Source organism: Convolutriloba macropyga, chromosome 6 (assembly GCF_964194025.1).
Source record: "Convolutriloba macropyga chromosome 6, txConMacr16.3, whole genome shotgun sequence".
Lineage (NCBI taxonomy): Eukaryota > Metazoa > Xenacoelomorpha > Acoela > Convolutidae > Convolutriloba > Convolutriloba macropyga.
In genome coordinates this window covers 63213237-63236627 of record NC_134473.1, presented here as the reverse complement: position 1 = coordinate 63236627, position 23391 = coordinate 63213237, and the positions used below count along the sequence as shown (strand labels likewise).

The following is a 23391-nucleotide window of genomic DNA, read 5'->3' as shown; positions in this document are numbered from 1 at the left end:
CATTAGCTATTTCATAATCAATTGAAGCTGAGCAAGGTCTTTTCATGGATTCACCATTAGTTTTTCATAACCAACCAAATGGGTTTACGGTATTTTCTGGGTCAAACATTATTCTTATCGTAAGAATGCTTTTTTGACCCGGAAATTTTTACAATAATCTCTTTTGCTCAATATTGCTTCTGAGACAGTCAGCATGTATGCTTCTTCCTTTTTACAATTCTGAAGAATCACAAAACCATCAAAAACTGCACTGTTTCTAAGAAAAGACAGTTTATAATTTGAGGAGAGAAAACAATTTGAACAGGCCACATTTTTTTCATGGCTTAATTGCATAGCACAGTTACATTTAACCATTTGGTTTCATTCAATAAAGTGATGTGACATTATACTTCAGTTGCAATAACTGCTTTATCTTAAGAGTTGACAAACTTCCTTAATGTTTTGGCAGTTTTTCAAATGTTTTTTAGGTTGGACTGCGCTGGTGCAAAGTTGTTAAGTCCAACCATGGCTCTGCTTCTGTATGTAATTGTGGACCCATCACGAGACCTTGCTCAACTTTAATTGATTATGAAAAAACTAATTGTGGACTCATGAACCCTTGCACACCTTGCTCGAGCCTAATTTGTTATGAACAGACTCTAGCTGCCCGGGTCGAGAAATTTTCCAAAAATTATGTAAGAAATGCGCTGAAATTCAGAGCAATCACCTTACATAATAATGCGCTGAAATGTGCTGAAATGCGCTGAAACTTTGTAAAAAATGCGTTGAAACTTTGTAAGAAATGCGCTTAAAAAATTGCTGAAACTTATGCAAGAAATGTGCTGAAAAAGCGCTGAAGTTTTGAATTTTCAGCGCCTTCTCCACATTTCAACGCATTTCAGCGCATTCAGCGCATTTCTTACATAGTTTCAGCACATTAAGCGCATTTCTTACAAAATAATGCGCTGAAACGGCGCTGACCTCTTAGCTGGGCTCTAAAATGTTGCTTGACCCTGTAATAGTCAATAAACTACCCTCCATTGTCAATTATTGGATTTTGAAAAGTTGTTGAGTCAGTGTTACAGCATGAGAGTTTTTTTGAGACTCTAGTCTTTTCATTTCAATATTAATTATTGTTAATGCTCCTATAGGCGTGGAAAGCAATATCAAAGAGAAATTTTTTTTTAATCTTTGAATAGATTTCATACAATACAATTTTAGAACAATTTAGAAAATTTCGGATTCCTCAAAACTTTATTTTTCGTCCCCAGTGGGTTTTGCGTCCACCAGGTAGAGCACGGGCCATTATATAGAATTTTTTTATGCTAAATTATGACACGCAAGTCAGTGCGCAGAAATATTCTACACAAATGTATGCTGCAACTAATCTGGGAGACGCATACGGTAAAGATCCAATTTTTCATTCCTGCAACTTAAAATTAGGCCAGTATTCTGCATTAGCGATAATGAGAAAGTTATTAGAGGTCATTCAGAAGTAGTTCTGATTGAATAAACAGGCATAAATTACTTCTTTTTTGAATCGAGATTAAGGTGCAATTGATTTGCTTGTTGAGCAACTTGAAGGTGATAAGTTAAGGGAAGACAATTTTGCAATGCTTTCATAAGTAAAATTTGTCTTGGCCTATGTTTTCGTTTATGTTGGTGTGTTTAAATTATATTAGAGTCTTTTTGGGTTGTTTTCAGTAACGAAAGATTAAGATTCAAGGGTAAGAGTTTTTCAGGCATTGAAGCATAACTATTTTTGAATCAAACATTAAGTATTGCACAGTTTTTTAAAAGGTACTGGGAAGCCCTCCAAAAATTTTTGTCTATTGTAAGTTTTAAGATTAAACGGAGCCTAAGATTTCGGCCTCCACCAAAAAGTTTGAATTTTGGCTCTGGCATGTTTCTTTCCTGAATATTAAAAAAAAATTAAGAGCTTGTTGAAAAAATCCCATCTCGATTCAAAGTTATATCAAGCTTCCGGCTTGTCACCAGGCTACTGTTTGTTTTCATGATAAATTAAAAGGCTGTTTATGCAGGAAAAGGAAGAAAATTCTGAGTCCAGTAATTTCGGATAAGTTTTTCAAGCACCAAAGGTTTTGTTCTGACCATTCGTTATAAGAACATTATCATTAGTGGAGTCTTCTGTGAAAGATGCACAATGTTGGCAAGATTTCAACAAGAATCAGTTGTAGTCAGCTGCTTTTTTGTGCAACCTTCTGCCGTTAGAAGAAATAGTTACACAGCTGAAACAAATTTGAACTATCGCCTCTATGCTGATCATACTGTTCATTATTTGTTGGTTATCATTTTTACTTGAAAGCAGTCAAATGAACATCAGTTTGTTATTAGAAAACAGTCATTTTTAAGCTGCCAAGAAACAAGAAATGCTTTATTGTAACAGATACTTTGAATAGAATTCTGTCTGTTGATTTAAATCCCTTTGACGCCGAATCAGCAAAACAAGTGTCAATGATCATGCCTCATGTTATTTTTGCAAAAAAAAAACAGAACAAAAGATTATTTCAGAAACGGCAGAATCATTGCAAAAAGGCTAAATCAACGTTTATAGAGGAACGTAGGATCCCTCTCTTTTGAAACAGAAACTATCCAGAAAAATATAATTACAGCTTTCCAAAACGACCTGTTGATTGCTACAAAGAACCTGACAAATGGATGTCAACACGAAACGTTTCCAACTCAATTGTAAGACTTGTTTAAGAAGCAAAAAGTAATGTCCTGTCGTCAACTATTCAGATAGAAAAGAGAATCTTGCTTGATGCCTTAATTGAAGATAATCAAAAATCGCACAAAACTAATGTGAGTAAACTAGCTGGCACTGACCCAGCATCATTCAAAAAGTGAAGAAGTCAATGGTTAGAAAACTTGCCAACCAGATGTATGGAAGTCCTTGACTTTCCCGCCCCGATGCCAATGACTGGCGAAGGAATCGGATATCTTTCAAGGCGTCCTCCATTGATCTATGCAACACCATAGCTAATTTAGCAAAACGCAATGCATATTATCACTTGAGGCCCTCTCATCCAATCATTGTTGATGGTTCCTTAGGACAAAGCCGATGCACAGCCAATAGGAAACGTGGAAGCCGTAACCTGAAATAACGAAAGTACTACTGTACATTGTGTTAAAAGAGACCATAAAATAACAGGCGGCGATCAATGACTATGTATGGTTAAAATGATGGAAGTGAGCATGCTTTTCATTCGTTGTAAGATAGTTGTAATAACACAGAATGGGAGCCAATCTTGATTTTTGACACAAAAATGCATAAATGATCTCAACCGTGACTTCGCAGATTGGGAAATGATATTTTTGTCGCAAAAATCCGTTCAGAACGCTCAACCGTGACATTTTTAAAGAAAAATTTTGCCTTAAGAGAATTTTGCTCCCTAATTCTATGTAAAATTCATATTGTTAGCAATCCAAAATAATCAATAAGAACAATACTATCTCAGGAAGGTACAACCAATGGTCACCTCAATGCAACGTCAAAAAATTTGATGGCCTTCCCCTCTCCTTTTGGAATCGTTGACAATTGCTCCGCAGTTATAAAGCAATACGCGGACAACGGTGACGTTGGCGGATATCTTGATTATCTGAAAAAAAGTGCTCGAAATAAATATGGCCCTGATTTTTGCATCAACTCACCAATTGCCATGTCACTACCAAAAAGCATCTTTTTGAAATAAGGGAAAAAATGGACGGCCGTTGACTATCAGAAAATTTAATGGGTTCCGGTAACGCAGAAGTTTGGTAAGGAAATAACTCAGTCAGAACATTTTTTCCTATAGAAATCTGGAGGTCTTGACAATTCCATACAAATTCACTGTGACCTAATGAACAACTAGCTTTGTGATGGCATTGCCTTTGCTTTGGTTATGAAAAATTAAATGTGACGAATTCCCTCCATTCTCCGAAAGGAAGTCGCACCCACATGATACAATGATTTTCGCAATTCCTCTTTGAATATGTCAAGTGATATCTGTCATGACGTTGAGATCGAACATCTTTCGTTGGAAGGCAAAACTTTTTCTCCTATATCAACGACAACTTGTGATTGTGCAAAATTAGAAGTCGAGCACAACGGACTTTTTCGATCTAAGTTCAAAAAACATACTTTGATGCACAAATTTTCAACCCGCTAGCAATAATTGGCATGGAAAGCAGTAGCGAAGCTTTTAGTAGTGGTAGTAGCAGTAGTAGTAGTAGTAGTAGTAGTAGTAGTAGTAGTAGTAGTAGTAGTAGTAGTAGTAGTAGTAGTAGTAGTAGTAGTAGTTTTAGTAGTAGTAGTAGTAGTAGTAGTAGTAGTAGTAGTAGTAGTTGTAGTAGTAGTAGTATTAGTAGTAGTAGTAATAGTAGTAGTAGTAGTAGTAGTAGTAGTAGTAGTAGTAGTAGTTGTAGTAGTAGTAGTATTAGTAGTAGTAGTAATAGTAGTAGTAGTAGTAGTAGTTGTAGTAGTAGTAGTAGTAGTAGTAGTAGTAGTAGTAGTAGTAGTTTTAGTAGCAGTAGTAGTAGTAGTAGTAGTAGTAGTAGTAGTAGTAGTAGTAGTAGTAGTAGTAGTAGTAGTAGTAGTAGTAGTAGTAGTAGTAGTAGTAGTAGTAGTTTGGACGTTCTAGGAGTGCAGGAAACAAGACTGGAGGAGCAGGAAATAGATTTTGGCGACCACAAGCTCTTCCTCACTGACTCCTGGTTATCGACTGCAAAAGCGAGACAAGGAGGAGTTGGTTTTGCAGTGACGAAAAGACTTGCCGGTAGCATAATTGAGCAAGTTGCTGTTAGTGAGCGAGTGGCTTATGTGAAGTTTGCAGCTCAAATACGAGCTAACCGTGTTGTGATTGTCTGTTATGCGCCTACAAACGAAGCTGACAAATTAGCGAAACACAATTTTTGGAATCAGTTGAGCAGCTTGGTATCCAGTTTCAAACAAAGGGAGAGAGTCTGACTCGTCGTAGACCTCAATGCAGAACCTGGTCAGCAATCTGATGTCAACGTGCCTTGCCGAGGCCCCTTTGGAATGGGCGAGAAGAATGATAACTCAGGAAAAATTTTGTCCTTTTTTGTCTCTCATGACCTCTTGATTGGTGGAACCTGGTTTTGCCACCGGTTAGTGCAACGGTATACATTTAACCCACCTGACCAACAGATGCGAAAGAAGATGTTAGATCATATCTTATTGGGTTCGAGGCACAGGAGTTGTTTGCACGTTAGGACAAGGAGGGGAAAGATCACTCTCAGCGTTCACGAAATAGTCATTGCTGAAGTGCGATTCAAAGTAGTGGCACAGAAACCACGCAGTCAACCGAAAGTCTGCTCTGCCAAGTTGCGCGATGAAGTCACGCGTGAAGCTTTCTGCGCAGAAGTGAAACGCTATCTTGATGAGAGCGATATTGTTGAAGGCGTAGAACAATCTTGGGCAAATTTTCGAACGGCTCTTAATGCAGCGGCAACAAAACTACTCATCCCCGAAAAGCGTGTGCACAAACCCTGGATTACAGTTGAAACGCTGGCTTTGATTAGGAAACGGGCCGAGTTACAGTTGAGGAAGCATAGCAGCGCGGAAGCGCTGCTAGTGTTCTCTAATTGCTGCAAAGAAGTACGAAAAGCGTTAAGATCTGACAAGAGAGAGTGGCTGAAAGACAAAGGTGAAACAATACAAGATTATTCAGACAAAGGTGACCTGAATGAAGTGTTGAGAGTCAAAATAATTATGCCGGAAGTAGAGTCCTCATTAAAGTAAATTAGTTTCAACCACAGGCGAGATTCTGAAAACAAAAGAAGAAAGGATGGAACGTTGGACCGAGCACTTTAAGCATCTGTTAAATCCAGCCACGACAAACGGCAATTCTGTATTGAGCATAGTGGAAGCATCCGAGAGTCTTGAACTGAGAGTCGTAGACCTATGTACAATTCGGTTTGATGAAGTTCTATATGCCGTCCGTAAACTGAAAAACGGTAAAGCAAGTGGACCAGACGATATTTCTGCCAAAATGCTAAAGTGTTTGACTTAAAAAAATCGTCCATAAGACAGGAAGTTAGCAGAAGTTGTCAAAAAAAGGGAAAAGATCTGAGTGTGGGAACTATCGGGGAATTTCACTTCTCTCGGTACCTGGAAATGTTTTTGCATCAATCATCCTGAATAGATTCAAAGATGCACTTGATCAAGTGCTAAGAAAAAAACAATGCGGATTCCGAAAGAGCAGGGCTGCACTGACCAATTGTTTGCGTTGAGGCAAAGACTAGAGAAATGCATGGCTTTCCAATTGGATGTCAGTTTTTGTTTCATTGATTTCCGCGATGGTTTCGATTCGGTGGACCGCGAGATGATGTACAAGATAATGAAACATTACGGGCTCCCACTGAAAATTGTCAATGTCATCCGCAACAGTTACGAAGGCTTCAAGTGCTGCGTCAAGGCAGAGGGCGCGAAGGGCCAGATGTTCGACGTCAAAACTGGTGTTCGCCAGGGTGATGTATGGTCGCCTATTCTCATTGGCCTTGTGATAAACTGTGTGTTGGCTAATTCAGTTCAAGAAGGTATTGACATTGGACGCTATGTTGCTGATCTTGACTTCGCCGATGATGTTGCCCTATTGGGCGTCTCATCAAGTAAATCTACACGGAATTGAATCTTCAGCCGAGGCTGTTGGCCTAATGATCAATGTGGGGAAGACAAAGAATATGGGTGTTAAATGCAAAAAACCCGGAGCCATTGCTCAAAAAAAAACGTGAAAGTTCTTACAGGAAACCACGAAGGCCGTTTTGGGACTCTCATTGAGGCCGAAAACCAATCCCAACTACTCATTGGCAGGGAGTTTCTGGTGGGAAAGAAGAAGAATGCGGGCTGGTCCTAGACACTAGCTGGTGAGAAACTGAGATCGAAAAGTTCAGCGGAGGCTGAGCTTGTGACAATTAGCAGCAACGAGAGGTCAGTGGTTGCTGATCCAGTGTCTACGGCGAGTAACAGATCATCTGCGGTCTCTGATGACGAGAGTTCTGTATGTTCAGTTTGTAAACGTCGCTTCGACACTGCAAGAGGCTGCAAAGTGCATGAAGCCAGATTCTGCAAGTCTAAGAATTCGAAGAGTGTCGAAGACAGCGCGTCAAAGTTTGTTGGGCTAGAGAAAAGCCTAACTTGTCAGAAGCGCACTAGGAAATTCGCAACTATGAAAGGCCGACGATTTCACGAGTCACGATACTGCGGCAGAGAAAAGGCTGGTAGATCTCGCATTTTCTCCTGCAATGTCCACGATAGAGATGGAGTGGAGTTCGAAAATGTAGAAGCTTTCAAGTATCTCGGTTCTTTCGTGAGCTTGTAAAATGTTGACCTAAAGGAAATCAGTGTCAAGCAGCCGGAAGGTAGACAGCGATTTGCGAGCTTTCAGAAGCTTTGGAGGAGCAAACAACTGAGTATTCCCCTCAAATGCAAGTTATACAGAGCTCTCGTGTTATCAGTGGTCTTATATAGCTCTGAAACGTGGACCATGAATAAATCAACGCAACGGAAACTTGAGAGCTTTCACACCAGTTGTCTGCAAAGGAAACTATGTTTTTGATATGTGGAGAGGGTGACAAATGAAGAAGTACTGGCTAGATCACGTATGTCGACACTTTCTGCAATGATTATGATTAAACGGTTGAAATGGTTTGGCCGTGTCCTGAGGATGAATGACGATCTTCTAGCGCTCCGAGCCTTCACCTGGGAATCGACAGAAAAATATCGTTATGCTAAACGAGCTGCAGGTGGTCAACGCAAGACGTGGCTGGATCGACTTGAAGAAGATTGATCAAGGAACAACATGAGCTACATCACCTTACAACAGAAAGCGAAAAAAAGAGTCTAAATCCCGCTTCAACAGTTTTGTCGAACAGCATTTCCGGGATTAAATAAACGCAAATAACCTCAATCTTATATGCATTTTATTAACTTGTTTGTACTTATTGTCATTGTTCCTTTATTTCTTTATGGAATTTAAGTGTTCAAACAGTAGTAGTAGTCGTAGTACAAGTAGTAGTAGTAGTAGTAGTAGTAGTAGTAGTAGTAGTAGTAGTAGTAGTAGTAGTAGTAGTAGTAGTAGTAGTAGTAGTAGTAGTAGTAGTAGTAGTAGTAGTAGTAGTAGTAGTAGTAGTAGTAGTAGTAGTAGTAGTAGTAGTAGTAGTAGTAGCAGTAGTAGTATTAGTAGTAGTAGTAGTAGTAAAAGTAGTAGTAGTAGTAGTAGTAGTAGTAGTAGTAGTAGTATTAGTAGTAGCAGTAGTAGTACTAGTAGTAGTAGTAGTAGTAGTAGTAGTAGTAGTAGTAGTAGTAGTAGTAGTAGTAGTAGTAGTAGTAGTAGTAGTAGTAGTAGTAGTAGTAGTAGTAGTAGATGTAGTAGTAGTAGTAGTAGTAAAAACTCAATTCCAGAACAGGAGTGAAGAAATCATTAATCCAGGCATTAAGAGAAAGTAAGAGCGGCAATTTTTTGTTCAAAAAAGTTTTACAAATTAAAATTGGAAGATGTCGATGTTAAGATCAGAAGTTATGAATCTAGGAAAATATGTATTTTTGTACGAAAATTGTACAGCTGCAGACCGAACTTAATTACTATCAGATCCTGTAGTTCATTTGAAAATCTTGGGGCTCGGACAAAAAATTTATATTCAGAGCAAAAATCAGGCACGCTAAACAGTCCAAGGTTCAATGACCTTGAATTGAAAAAACTAAAAAACAATTTTCTACTTCGGCTTGTTTATTGATCCTTTTCCGAAGCAACACCATGTCCGATTTTTTTTCTTTGGTAACAAACCAATAAGAAAAAAGTCTCTGAAGTGCAGAAGCATGATTGTAATAAAAAAAAATCCACCTCAAAATTCCTGATTTAAAGTTCTCCAGCCTGCACATATACGGTAATGAAAGCTACCACAGAGGCTTTGTTTTTATAAAAATTTCCTCTTTGCTGAATTCGTAAAAGGGCACGTTTCGTTTTATGAAAAAGAAATTTTTTTCCCTTTAGCTAGTTTTGTATCAACATGACATTGCCTGCCCAAATCACTTGAAATGATAAGACCAAGGTCATCAAATAAATTAGTGTAATCCGGTGCTGTCCAACAGAGTTTTAATACCTGCGAACAGTCAAAATTGGAATCAAAAATTTGATATGTAGGAAGATGAAAATTCAAGCGATATAAAACTGACCGATGAGGAACAGTCTCAAGGGTCCTCCTGATGTCAAAATAAACTAACAGAGCGGGAGAGGTACTGTCTTGAGCCTTTTCAGCTTTATCTAGGTGTTCAACCTTTTGAGTTAGGGTGCTCCATAATTTCTTGAATCAGTTTTGTTTTTTTTGCAATTTGACGATTTCACCTTTCGATAAATAAAAGCATATACCATTGATAGTTTATATAAAAAACTTATTAGACAATAGTTTTCTACCAAGTTATGAGGTCTTGTTTTTTGTAAGGGTGTAACACACGATACTTTCCAAAAAGTAGGCAAAATTGAATTTTTAGTAACCCAATAAAAGAGTGGGTGAACTACTGGAGATGAAACAGGCAGACAGAAACGAAAAACAACTGGGGGAATTTTTATCAGCAACCGTAGATCTATAATTATCACAGAGCAATGCAAATGTTCCTACCTTTGTTTTTTCTGAAAACGTTAGGTTGTCTATACACAGTGTTCACAAAAATTCAAAAAATGGTGATCACTCATTTTTAACTATGGGAAAAAAAAGCGGAACCAAAGAAAGTATTAACACAGTTTGCGATCTCAGAGCTAGGTGACAGAAAAACACCGCTATGAGACATAACAGAAAGTATAGATTTATTGAAACCAACCAATCGCAGCAGCCAAAAACTGTGAGAAGATCATGAAAAGTTGAATTTTTCAATGGAAATTTGCTATTCCAATTCCATCAACTCGTTGAGCGATCTATCAAGTTCTCTTCGCTTAGTGAAAACAAAATTGTCCAATTGTTGGTAAGCCTACGGAGGTTGGTCTCTCTCTGATTCAAGAGATGCATTGTAGTCGAGGCGGGAACAAGTTACACATTGACTAAAAATTCCTGCAGAGAAGAACACATTTGCTCGTGATACTCGAAAGCCATGATATCGTTGAAATTTAGAAATCCCAACAATTCTGATAGCAAAAGTTGTAAGCTTGCGCATTGGATGAAGAGCGTCAAAATTTTGATTTAGTGATAGCATCAATCAGATCGAAGTTGCAGGAAAAGAAGACCGGATAATAATCAGAAAAGAGTTTGCATCCAATAGACACAAGTAATTGAGATCCAGATTGGACAAGATAAGACCCAATGTGTTGTGTCCTTTGTGAGTTGTATCACTAACATTTTGATTCGAGTTACGTGTGGCAAGTAAATCTTCAAACAACTTCCTGTGAGTTAATGAATGTAATTATTTCCCAATTGACACCGGAAAGATTAAAATCATCGAGTAAATAAATATTAAAAGTTGTCGTAGCAAATAGTAGCAGAATAAACAATTCGTTTTCGCTAGGTATTCAATTAGGCAATCACGAGCGATTCAATTTTTAAATGAAAGAGAGATCCGACTGAAGGTTTGTACGTCAATAAGAAAAACGACGTTATGCTATCCAGGAGACCACACGCAACAAAAAAGGACATTGCAGTTATTTAATTGCAATTGTTTGTGTACTGATGCAATTGGAAGTAGCAACCTTAACGTCTCCGTGTTCTTTTTTGCTCCGATTCAAACGCACCACAACGTTGATATAAGATCCGAGTAAATTTTCTGGATCAGAAATGCTTTCTGAGAGTCATTTTTCAGTTAAAAATAGATAGGAAATTAATGCCGTTGTCATTATTTTAATTAGCTCCTAACGATTAGACAAGCTGCATACTGACTGACAATTGAGAGGGAAGCAGTTGGCTAGTGTTGGTCAATTACTGCTCATTTTGAATTCACGCCCTTGATAAAAAAGTTTCAAAATATTTGTCCAAAAGTTTTTTTGTTTTTTTTTCATGATAAGTCATATGAAAGCATTTCCCGAGGACATATTTCTTGTTCTGTCTTTCAATGGATGTCAAAAACTTCTTTTTCTACACAGGTTTTACAAAGTTTTATAGGTAGTGATTTCTAGCAAAGCAATTCTGATGGAAAAGAGGCTTGAAAGTGGTGATAAGTATAGGACGGCAGTTTCGCTTTTGTTTGTTCAGAGGATTGACCTTTTTCACCAAGTCGTCTGACACCTGTTACTTTGCCTTCGAAAGCTAACCCCATACGCGATTTTATTTTTTAACCTCTATCGTGTATTCGATCGGCTTCAAATACCATTCTTCAGATTCAGTAACATCATTTATAATAAACTGCAGATCAAGATTTTTGTTCTGATCGTTCGAGCGACCTGAAGTAATGTTAGTGTAGGCTGGCAAGGTGTCATTAACAGCTTGTTTGACATCATCGTATAGATTACTAGTAATAGACTCTTAACAGCTTCAGGAATTAGTTCTGCAAATGACGATGTAAACTTGTTACCTAAAGAATCAAATAAGCCATTCAACTTAGCTTCGGTTTTTGAAGATGTCATTCTGCTCGACACACGAGGCACAAAACCATACACAGCTGAGCTTAGCTCCATGCCATTTGTTCTCTTCTTCGGAGAGGTGAGCTCAGATACCATGCAACCAAATTTGACAACTTTTACTAGCAATCGCAGAACCATCATCCTCTTTGACTCCCTTCTTGCATTGGCCGCATTTGACTGATGTCTTAGTAGAGTTAATTCTTTGATTCCTTGGTTCCATTGTTCAAGCATACATTCCTATTTAATATAAGTATTACGAATGTATTAAAAACGAGAAATATGAACAAAACTTATCTTCGCGTGCAATTGTGAAGCTGGCCCATCAGCTTCAAAATAAGCAGTGAAACACGAGAAATGAACCGTCTTTCCTTTGTTTTAATTTTTCTCCTCTGATTTGTGTGCAATATTTTAATCCATAGATTAGAAAAATACGAAATGCTCTATGAAGACGTAGTGCTGAGAGCGCCCACGGCCAGCCAATTTTCATCCTAATTAGTTTCACCCTAAATACGATAGATCATAAATCATAGATCCCCTCGAGCATTGTGACCAGCATTCGGATTCGGGTGCAATCGACCTCGTGTCAGGGCCCTAAGTCCCTCTGGCTACTGGGAATTACAAAGAGGTCTTCCCCTTTAACGTGTAGGCCCTCATTAACGTAAATATTCTTTTGATAAACAGGGAGGCTATAGGCTATGACTTCCCTGAAAGTCTATAGTAGAAAATGCCACCATGCAATTTAGCAGTTTTTTTTGTGCTAAATTGGGAGATAGGTACAACTGGATCAGATCCCTGAAGTTTGCGGTAATATATCAGTTTTAATTCGTTGATTGCTTTCATGTATCAGTAATGCTCAGTGACTTTTCGCCGGAAGTTGATTGGAATGTGGACTGTTCGCAACCAGTAGATTCTTTGCCTGCCAACTTTCTGGCCCGTCTTGAGAAACGAGGAGGTCGAAATGTGTCTTCACGACGTTCAACATCGCGAGGTGAACGAGGTGTCTCCAAAAAGTCAAAAAATGCAAGTGAGAAAGGTCCAACATTCCATAAACCTGTCTTATTTGACCGTGAAATGGGACTGAAGCATCTTCTCCATCTAGGCCCAGCATCAACAAACAGTCAATTAGATCAGAAAACTAACAGAATTAAGGGGATTGGTGGCAATACCGCTATTTCTCAAATGACAAATTTAGAATATCTAGAAAAATTTTTGCCTTCAAGAAGACGTTCGCGGAATGAAGTTACAGATAAATTCAACTTCAAACCTCATGCGCATCAACTGAAAACCTTGGAGAGTAATTTTGCTTCGACGTCCAGCATAACACAATCTATTATTGATTCTCCGATACTCAAATTATCAGCTCATCCCGGGGAACAGGGAGCAATAGCTCATTCCGGACTCCGTAGCACTTTAAAATTTAACAGAGCAAATTTTGAGACGAAGAGCGACCGTGACGCCAAAAAGCCGCTTGCCCTGAAGCAAATTCTCAATGAGGTCGTTCCATCCCAAAAGAAAAGCATGGGTGCTCCAAATAATATCGTGCTTGAAAGCAGCGGAGGTACAGAATCGGACTTTAACAGCTCAATTTTAGATGATGATTTGATCCTAGCATCACAGGCTGTTTTGGACGAAGATGATACAGAGAATGTACACTCAAAAACCGCAAAGACGTTGACTTCAAACACAAACTATTCAAACGCTATTTCAACGGAAGCTTGCGCAGCATACTGTAGTCAGAATAATCATTTGCCTAAGCTAAGTGAACCCGTATTAGCAACAGTGAAAGACCCGGTAATTATGAACGATAGTCTAGATTCTTTATTTGTGAGCAAATCACAACCCATTTCAACAGATGAGGGGTTTGACAGCAATGATGACGATTTTCTCAACTTAGAAATTCAATCCGATGACAGTTTTGCGCAAGCAGTGCAAGACTTCGCATTCGACGAAGACAAAACAGTTACCACTAAACTCTATCAACTTGAACGTGCAAAAACATCAGCAGTTGTCAATCAAAAAGCAGCGGAACCATCTGTAGGAACAGAGTTGCTTAATTCGAAGAGTCAACATGTAAATCAGTCTTCATTGCTTATTCGTGAGACAAATTTAATAAGCGCAAAACCGAAGAGCACCCCAAGAAAGTCAAATACTTTTAAACGATGTGCAAGTTTTCAAGAAGATTTCAAACGACACCAGGAGCCTTTAAAGTCGAATATTTTGTCTCAAATTGAGCTGAAACGGTTAAAAGCATTGGAAAAACTTAACAAGAAAAGTAAACTTTCGAATTGAATTGGTTTCAATTTGTGAACTTTGCAGTAATTGAGTGCATGACAATTCTTTAGTTTCTTTAGTCAAAATAAATTTTTTTGCAATGACCTCTATTTTCGATGTGCATCTAATGAGAAATGTTAGTAGGATTTCAATGAGAAGTACTTTATAAATAAGGAGGTAAGAGCATTTACGCACGTAACAAAGAAATCTTTCAATCTGCTTGGCTCTAGTGCAAGGATAGCAAAATGAGTTAACAGGTCTTTTGTTGAAAATGGTCTTGAAGTTTATAGCATTTGCGGCCGTTCTGAGCGGCAGTTCTTTAGTTCTTTAGATTCACGCTCTAGTAGAAATTTATCAAAAACCAGCTGTCAATTAATCGTGAATAAAAGAATTTACGGGCCAGATGAAAAAAAAGTATCTGGAATTTGAAACAGTCAAAATGTGAAAAAGGAAAAGATGAACAAAAAATGCTCCTTTATGAAACAATAATTAAGTTGTAATAAAGATCCAATGCTATGAGATAAAAAAAATGTGCGATGAACAAAATTTGATAAAAAGTGACCGCCTTTGAAGCGATAACTGAAGGATCTAACTTATGTTCTTTTGTCATTTAAATTAGACCCCATTCTCTTAATAGTTTTAAAATATTTAACGATCTTTAACTCTCAACTAAGTTTTTGAACTGTTAATCGTTTTCTGTGGTTTATAGGTTTAGTTAGAGCTTCAATATATAATTTGCCACACATTTAGCAAAACCGAGGCGCTTATGAGTACAAAAATTAATGCGATCTTCCGTTTTGCAGGAAATTCTACATCCGTAATTTTGTGTACATGAGATCCAAATGTTATAGAAAAATTAGGGCGTCCCAAGCTCCTTTTTGTGGGGAGCACTTAAAATTCGGTTTTTGCATTTCAGGTGGCTATATACGTGACTTTCGCATCCGATCTGAGCGATATGTTTTCTATATAACAAAAGAAGACCACTGAAAATTCCGCATTTAAAAAAAGATTGTTAGAAGATGGTGCTCTCCAGTTCTGCTGAGTTCCAACGAATTGACAGTTACAATAGGGCTTTTGATTTTTATGACTCAAACGACTCGCTGTTTTTAAAAATAATGCCGCCTTTTGTTTTGGCGGTGTATTTATAACTTGATCTGAACAATTGTTGCAGATAATGGTTAGTGGATTTTAAGACTGAAAGATGAAACTAAACTATTTGATTGATGTAAATTAAAGCCTCATTCCGATGCTTCAGGGTTATAGAGCTATTAAATTGAGGAAAACGCCCACTTTTCATTCATTACTTCCAATTTGACAAAAAAAAATTCTTTCCAAAAAGTTTAACAAATGCATTTGATTGTCAACGCTGTTTAATATTGTAATTATTAGTGTTTAGTAGCATTTACAATTTTTAGATCAATATTTGCTTTTGTAATCTTTTTTTTCACTCAGATTCATAATGAAACTTGGTCAAATTTGAGTATTTTGTGAGCATTAAAGTAGCTGAGACTTACGCTCCTCCCAAGGTTCTCTGTTTTTTGATAAGTGTCAATTCGTAGTTTTGGTAGTTTTTATTTCTAGGCAGAAGTGATTGTCAGTCATGACGTTAATTCTAGCACTATTTGAAACTAGGATGAGAAGCTTTTGCAATCCTACGGAGAGCTTGTAACTAACAATACGGCTTCCAAGTTCCGTCATTGTTTATGGAAAAGTGTATCTTGTGAACTGAAAGAAAAACTGCCGAAAAATTCTAATCTCTTGCTCTAAATATTCGCGTCTATTTTTACATATTGGTTTGGATGTGACCTTTTCTGTTAAATATTTATTTTGGTAGAAATTAATTTTAGCGGAACTAATTTTGCTCAAAACAAAAGTTTTGTGGGCCGTTTGTGTCAACTCGAAATATTCCCACCGAACTGTGTGACAATTCATTTTGCAGTGATTTTTTTCGCATTGCAATAAAAGTTTTATAAGAAAACTGATAATGTTTGTCAATTCTTTTTACCAAAAAAGTCCGAAGGAATTAAGATAGGTAAATCGATTTGTCATTGATTTTATTTTTGTTTCTTTGTCTCTGTGCTCGTTTTTTTGTAGAAAAAATGCTGAAAATTGTAAACATATGCTTTTTTCTAATAATAGATAAGTGACAATGGCGCTGACTCTGAGACTTTAAACAATTCGATGCTACTCAGGCAACGTTACTAAGTTTTGATGATTTTCAGTGTTTACCACATGAGCATTCCAATCCTAGTTCAGCACATTGCCCTTTTCAGCTGGTTTCAGCTAATCGCCCTGCAAAAACTTCGAATTCAACTTTTTTGCATTGATTTACTTTGCAAGTGTCTTTCTGTAAAAATGTTTTAGAGATTTCAGGTCTTAGTTTGTTTCGAAAAGGTATGAATCCAAAGGAGCAATGTATTCCCTGACCAAATTGATGAACTTGGCCAGCCGAGGTCAGCTCCCAAGCTTCGTGGCTCCAGGTTTTTGTAGCGCTACATTAACAGCAATGAAAAAAAGAAAATTGTCGTTAAACTTATTGCTGTGGGTGAAGTTATCCAGCGCCTCCTTGCCAAGTGCATTGCAAAAGAGGCAGCCTTCGAGGGGGTTGAGTTGTTTCGATTAAAACAGTTGGGAGTCGCTATCAGGGGAGGAGCCGAGAGCATAGTGCAAAAATAATCTTCGAAAAGATGAAGAGAACAAAATTGGGGGCATACTCCAAATTGATTTCAGAAACGCTTTTATGTCGGTGAAGCGCAGTAATTCGATGCCTAGTATAATGTCTTTTGCATACTTTTGTTACTCGTAACATAGTGATTTGTTGAGGAGAGGTGAGGAGTGCAACAAGGAGATCCATTGGGTCCACTTTTGTTTTCACTGTCCATCTTGCCTCTCGCAGCATTGCTAGTATCTTGATGATGGAATTATTGCAGGTACCGAAACCGAACTTTGCAAAGCGTTTGGAATTCTCACAGAATCGGGAGAAGTTCGGTTAGGAACTCAGGAAGGATCAGTGCGAGCTTTGGTCAACCAACAGACCAAAGTCCAACTGAACCCATCTCATTTGTGAAGGCAACTGAAGAATTGGGCGAAATTGCGACGACACATTCTCCTCAAAAAAAATTCAGGAAGAAATTAATAATTCAGCTTACGACAACTTGTTAAGAAAACAAAATTCCATTAGAGAAAAAGCTCCTGTGCAATCTTTCTCTACCGCAGTCTGGTGCCTGGTTATCCACAGCCCCACATTCTGCTCTGGGACTCCACCTATCTTCCAATGACTTCCATATTGCTCTTGAATACCGACTGGGTGTTAAATTGTACGAGAAGAGGACAAAATGGCCGTTTCTTAAATCTGAGACTCTGGATGTAATGGGCGATCTTGACGTGTCATGCCATGGTCGGGGTGATATGATCTCTCGTCATGTTCATATACAAGACAAAATATTATCAGCTTGCTCGGGAGCACTTTTGTCTCCCATCTGTCAACAGAAAACTTTACTGCCAGAAAATAACTCCAGACCTGGCGAAATTTTCTTACCTGTATTTGATGCCGGTCATCCAGCAGCAATGGACGTTACCGTCACTTCTCCCTTGCACTCAAGTCTTATTATAAATGCGTTGGAGAAGTGTGGTTTTGCCCAGTCAGCTGCTGAGGACAGGAAGTACGAACAGTAGAACCAGAAATTTAGCAAAATCGGAATTCAATTCGTTCCTCTGGCTTTTGAGTTGTTTGGGGGATATTCAGAGACAGTTCGTAAGAGCCTCTAACGAATCGCTACTCTGGTTGATAAGGAATTTGCAGCCGGCGGGGTTGTCGTTAGCTCTCAGTAGGTTGTCCCAATCAATCTCTGTTATACCAACCATGCTTCTTGCAAGGGATGCGAAACTATAGATACATACGAAACGCAAGCAAATCTTTAAGTTTTTATTCCACCAGTTGAGAGGAGAGTCGGACTTGGGAAATGTGTCAGCCGTAAGTGGGGACAATCTATATTGATAGGTTTTTGACGGCTCACCCAATGAGTGGTGAACTTCTGCTTTATCATGGGGGTTGTGGCGGGAGGATTTGAGTGCAAGAAGTGGAAGTGTTACCTGAAACAATTTTTTCTAGATGGAGGTTAGTTTGATTCCATTGGTGATTCTGGCTGAGTTCCTTTGCTGATAATAGAAGTGATCGCTTATGAACCCAGATTTTCTCATGTTTTCGTTTTACTGTTTTTAAACAATTTTACATATTGCCCACTGCATGGCCTTGATTTTTTCATCTAAAAAAGTTCAAATTTGAACAGGTATATCGTTTCTTTATTTCTTTGGTGCTTGCGGATGTTGCATTTAATTGGATCACGTGATTGTTAATCGAGTTGTAATAGATGCATTCGCATGATTTGAAGGAGATAATAGGTTGGTTAATACGCATGAGTTCCCAATGTCCCCTGCCCTCTAAAGTTGCAAAATTTTACAAAGTCTACTTTGAACTAAAAGAGCACGTGCGCTGGTTTACAGCAAAGAAAGAATAACAGCTAATATCAAGCTAAATTTGATTGAAGCTATAGAAATTACCGGTTTTCGCGCCAGTTTTTGTCAACGTTGTAAAGAGATTTTTGGACTGGAGGGTTTCTGCAAGTTTTGTTGGGGGAGTGAACAGGAAATCTTATCAACGACTTTCGGGTGAGAGCAATTCATACTTCTTCCTCTTCCGGTGTTAGTGAAAAAAGGTCTTTTTTGGATTCCTTCTACAATCATAAAATATACGAAAAGTAAACTATAACAAACAGCACCAGCAGAGAAAAGTGCAAAGCCATCAGTTTTGTCCAATTTCTTCATGTTTATTTTTTCATCGTCGTTTATGAGTGCAGAAATTTCCCTAGATTATTTTTTAATTTCGATTTAGAGTAGATTTTGTGGTTGTCGCTTTTTGACAATAATTTAAATTAGGCAAACTAAAAAATTCATGGGGGAAAAATGGGCGAAAACACACGAGCAACGAAATCTGCTACGTTGGATTAAACATGACTACGTCAAGATAACCCAAAAAACCTGATGAGTTATGTGTTTCCTCATCAAATCCTTATGTGTTGGGTCAGATTGGAGATGAATTCAACCCCCAGTGCCGTATTCCTGTAGGCACAATTGTCTTTTTCCCTGACAAAACGGAAGACTTTATCGCAGCAAGGTTATTGAACACACAGGCTCCAAAACTAAAGTTCATTGTTTGGGATACAACACAAAAGACGACGAAGTCTTCGATTCCAGGTCAATTTGAGTTTATCAGATTTTTGAAGCACGACTCTCAAAACTATACAGCACAAAATCAAGAAACCTAACGAGTGCAGCCCAAGGGGAAATGGACCTGACAAACAACACACTACCAGACCTAGAAATTATTTCCAGAACATTTTTACCCACAATTAAAGACGTTCTTGTTAAAGCTCGACTGCGATGGTCTAAGTTCAGAACAGAGATTTGGGCAAAATGTCATACGAACCCCACAGATATCGGGATTTTGAAAAACCTTATGGCCTCTTCCAATTTTATTTTGCGCGCAGCTTCACGTGGAGGTGGAGAACTGAGATTCTAAAACGGAGAACTTGTCAATAACCGCAATGCCCGATAGGAAAATGGATACAGAGGGAGTCTGTGGAAAAAAGCTATGCCGTCCAAAGCAAGAGAATTATCGAATTAAAACGAAAATAAAACGTTGGAAAGGGCAAGGACACTATGTCACCAGAGCCTTTTTGGAAAAGCTGGAAAAATTTTAAGATCGAACGGACTTGCACCTTCCAGTGAGAAAACATACGACGATCTTTGTTCTCCGCATCCTAAAGAAAAAGCCAATTCTACCGATTACTGATGAGCTGTGCTTGGGATATCAATTCTCAGAGAGAAATGTCAGTGACGTGTTATCTTCCTTCCCCACAGGCACTGCAGTCAGTCCAAGCATGTTTTATCCTGAGCATATATCTAATGCCATTCGATAACTCTCAGTAGTCCAAAACCGCAATGCAAAAACTCAGCACCCTAATCAACTTTTGCTCAGCTAGTGGCTTTCCGTAATGACGTTGGCCCAACTTTCTGCAATTCCTCTCTAACAGCTCTGGAGTTGCCATAAGGGGAGGCGAGGAATCTATTATCCACGCAGCAAAACTAATATATGAAGAGTGTGGAAAGAGAGAAGGCTTAGGAGTCCTCCAGATACATTTTGAAAACTTCCATCAAACGACAGGGATTTTTTTTTGAAGCTATAGAAATAACCTGTTTTGCTTCCAGTTTTTGTCAAATTTTGTAAGATTTTTGGACTGGAGTGTTTCTGCATGTCTTATTGAGGAAGTTCGGGGAGTGAACAGAAAATCTCAACGTGACTTTCGGGTGAGATCAAACCATTCTCCTACCTCTTGTCCGGTCTTAGTAAAAAATGACCAGCCTAATCAACTTCTGCTCAGCTAGTGGCTTTCCAAATGACGTTGGGCCGACTTTCTGCAATGCCTCTCCAACAGCTCCGAAGAAAAAAACAAGTGTACGACCCATTGCTGTCGGAGAAGTTTTCCGCCGTCTTGTTGCTAAATGTCTTGTTTCCTTTGCAAAAGAGGAAGCATTCGAAATTTTGTGTCCCAATCAACTTGGAGTTGCCATAAGGCGAGGAACGGAATCTATTAACCACGCAACAAAACTAATATGTGAAGAGTGTGGATAGAGAGGTGGCTTAGGAGTCATCCAGATAGTTTTTGAAAACTTTCATCCATCAAACGACAGGGAGGTTTGTCAGAATGCCTGAAACAAATACCATGTATATATCCATTTGTTAACTCTTTCTACGCAAAAAAAACAGTTCACTGTTCTACAACGAGCAGGCCATAAAGAGTGAAAGTCGGGTACAACAGGGTGATCCCCTCGGGCCTCTTTTTTTTCCTTGGTTCTCATGGTTCTCAGTAACAAGATTAAGCAGGAAGTCCCCATGCTCTTACAGAACTCTTGGTGTCTTGACGACGGAATTTTGGCGACAAATGAAGCCGCACTAATGCATAGCTAAGATAATTTGGAAAGTGAAGACAAAAACTTGGGCTTCAACGTAAAGACTTTAAAATGTATGTTGTTGTTGCCCCAAACCAGGAGCAGGTTAGATCAAAACATTAAGCGTGCTGATCCTGAAAGTTTTGAAGTACTCGGGGCGCCAATTGGAACGGAGACTCATCATGCAAAAGTCTTATCCAATAGGATGGAGAAAACTGAGCCCCTCCTTGAATGCTTACAGCAACTTGACGATCCTCATGCAGCTTATGGCATACTTGAAATTTGTATTGGTACTCCCAAAATGTTGCAATCTGTATGCACAATTAAACCAAGACCCCCAGATACTAAAGTCTGACTTCATTTTGACGATTCATTTTCAGCCGGACTTCATTTTGTACAGAGGGATTTTCCGAGAAACATTAATCAAGGGAAACGTTACGTGCAGCAATTGGAAACAATTAAATTCGCCCATCAAGTTTGGTGGATTGGGTTTGAGATGCTCAAATGAATAACAGCTATCTGCTTTTATTAGTTCAGTGGATTCCGTTTCGTCTACAGTGGAGACTCATATTTGATTGAAACCCACTATGAAAAATGAAGTTAATGCGAGTTGTCTTTAAGGATTGCAAGATGTAGATAGGAGAATTCAGAAGAAAATTCAGGAGAAGTTTGATTAAAAGTCACTCAATGATCTTCTATCACAGGCAACAAATGTGCGAGAAAGAGCTCGGTTGCAGTCTCTTCTTGTTTTTAATGCAGGTGCTTGGTTAACCATGCCTCCTCTTTCCACACTGGGACTGCACCTAGAAGCGGAAGAGTTCAAAAGTTGCGTCGAATATAGGCTCGGTATCCCTATATATGCTCCCCAAAATTGTCCCTTGTGTAAAAATAGTGCCAACAATATATACGGCGACCATTCTTTAACATGTGGAGGACGAGGAGATAATATTTATCGTCACGACCGCTTGAGAGATAAAATTTTCTCTTCTTGTGTCTGCAAGTTTGGGCCCTTCGCTCGCAAAAAAAGACCTTAGCAGTAACAACCAATCCCAACCTGCAGACGTATTTTTACCCACCTCGACACAAGGAAAACCAGCAGCGCTTGATGTAACATTGGCGTCATCCCTGCAATCAACAATCTTTGCAAGTGCGGCGGATTTACCCGGTTATGCGTTAACATTTGGTGACGGCCGCAAACTAGTTGCCCATGACGCTGACTGCCGAGGAGCCGGAGTTATTTTTTTGCCGCTGTCATTTGAAGTTCTTGGTGGTTGTTATGAAACCCCGCGAAGGGCCATAAAGAGAAGCATGTCCGGGGGACGGAAAAAATGTTTTCTCAGACGCTTCTAGCGTTGCAACCAACCGATTGACTCAATTAATTTCAATCCAATTAATACGTGGGAACGCAAATATGATAATGAGATCAACAGATGCTTGTACCTGATTAGTTCAGAGTTTTCGCATTAAATGCATCCTTCTCACCTAACTGGAGGGGAGTAAGGGTTTCTTTTGTCATTAAATGAGAGGTGAACATAACCGACTGTGTGGTTATAAGCCGAAGGCCTGCATAAACCAATTAGATTTATGTTACAAAACTCTGCAAAATACGATAGATACCAATTGATAAAGAACGGGAAATGCCCAAAGGAATGATATTTTACCCAATGACTTTACTGATTATTTGCTTTTTTTACCCAAGATTCAATTGTCCAACTAAGATATTTACAAAGAAATTGAGGGGAAATCTGTTACACCAACGAGTTCTTTGTGACCAATTAACTTAAAAACATTTAGAAAAAAAACTATTTTTAAACTAGTTCTACACCAATAAAGGAAACAATTGGAGTTTCTCTGAGCTATAAAGTCTTACTCGCATTTGGAGTAACTCATTCAAACATCAATGTGAATGACACGGTGAATTAAATTGCAATGCAAATAACTTAATTTTGGATGCCTGCAAATAAGTTTTTCTGCAAATAAACTTGAATTTTATAATTTTGTAAAGTGAGGAAAATGTACAAACAAATTTTTGTTTCAAGAGATTATTATTAATTAATGATTCGCTTGAAAAGATTGCTTCAAAAAGATTGCTCCAAAATTGTTTTAAAATGGATTAGAAATATAAATGTTTTTTGCCCTTTTAATAATTTATTCACCTGTTTTCGTACGGGTCGGTTGAAGTAGCTAATGAAAAAATTGTGAAAACTTGTTTTTCCTTTCGTTTTTGTTATTACTAAGAAAGAAGCTTCTAACGCATTTTTATAAATGGCACTCTGATTATAAGTTCATTTATTTTAAAATAAAAATTTTCAACGTCGGGAAAAGACAATGTTCTCGAAAATCAGTTGAGTTCTTAAAAAATATCAAAGCAAAAGAGGCAAAACTAGAAAACAACCGGATCAATCCTAGGAGCTATTAATCAGATAGCTTTTTGACAGGCTGGCACCGTCAATTTCAATAAATACTCATAAATACTGAGCTAAGATCAGCTTTGGTGCTGCTGGCCTTTGCCCATCAACTACCCTTCAGTGAGGGCTAAAAAATCGTTGGTATTTTATGAGCTCGCCAAAAT

The 23391-nt window shown here is 38.4% G+C and overlaps 1 protein-coding gene across 2 annotated transcripts in view; it reads right to left on the bottom strand.

The window, feature by feature from the left end:
• The window catches only part of LOC142341852 (heterogeneous nuclear ribonucleoprotein H-like), a 567627-nt gene that overhangs the window by 399391 nt on the left and 144845 nt on the right, over positions 1-23391 (bottom strand). The gene's annotated exons all lie outside the window — the stretch shown is intronic.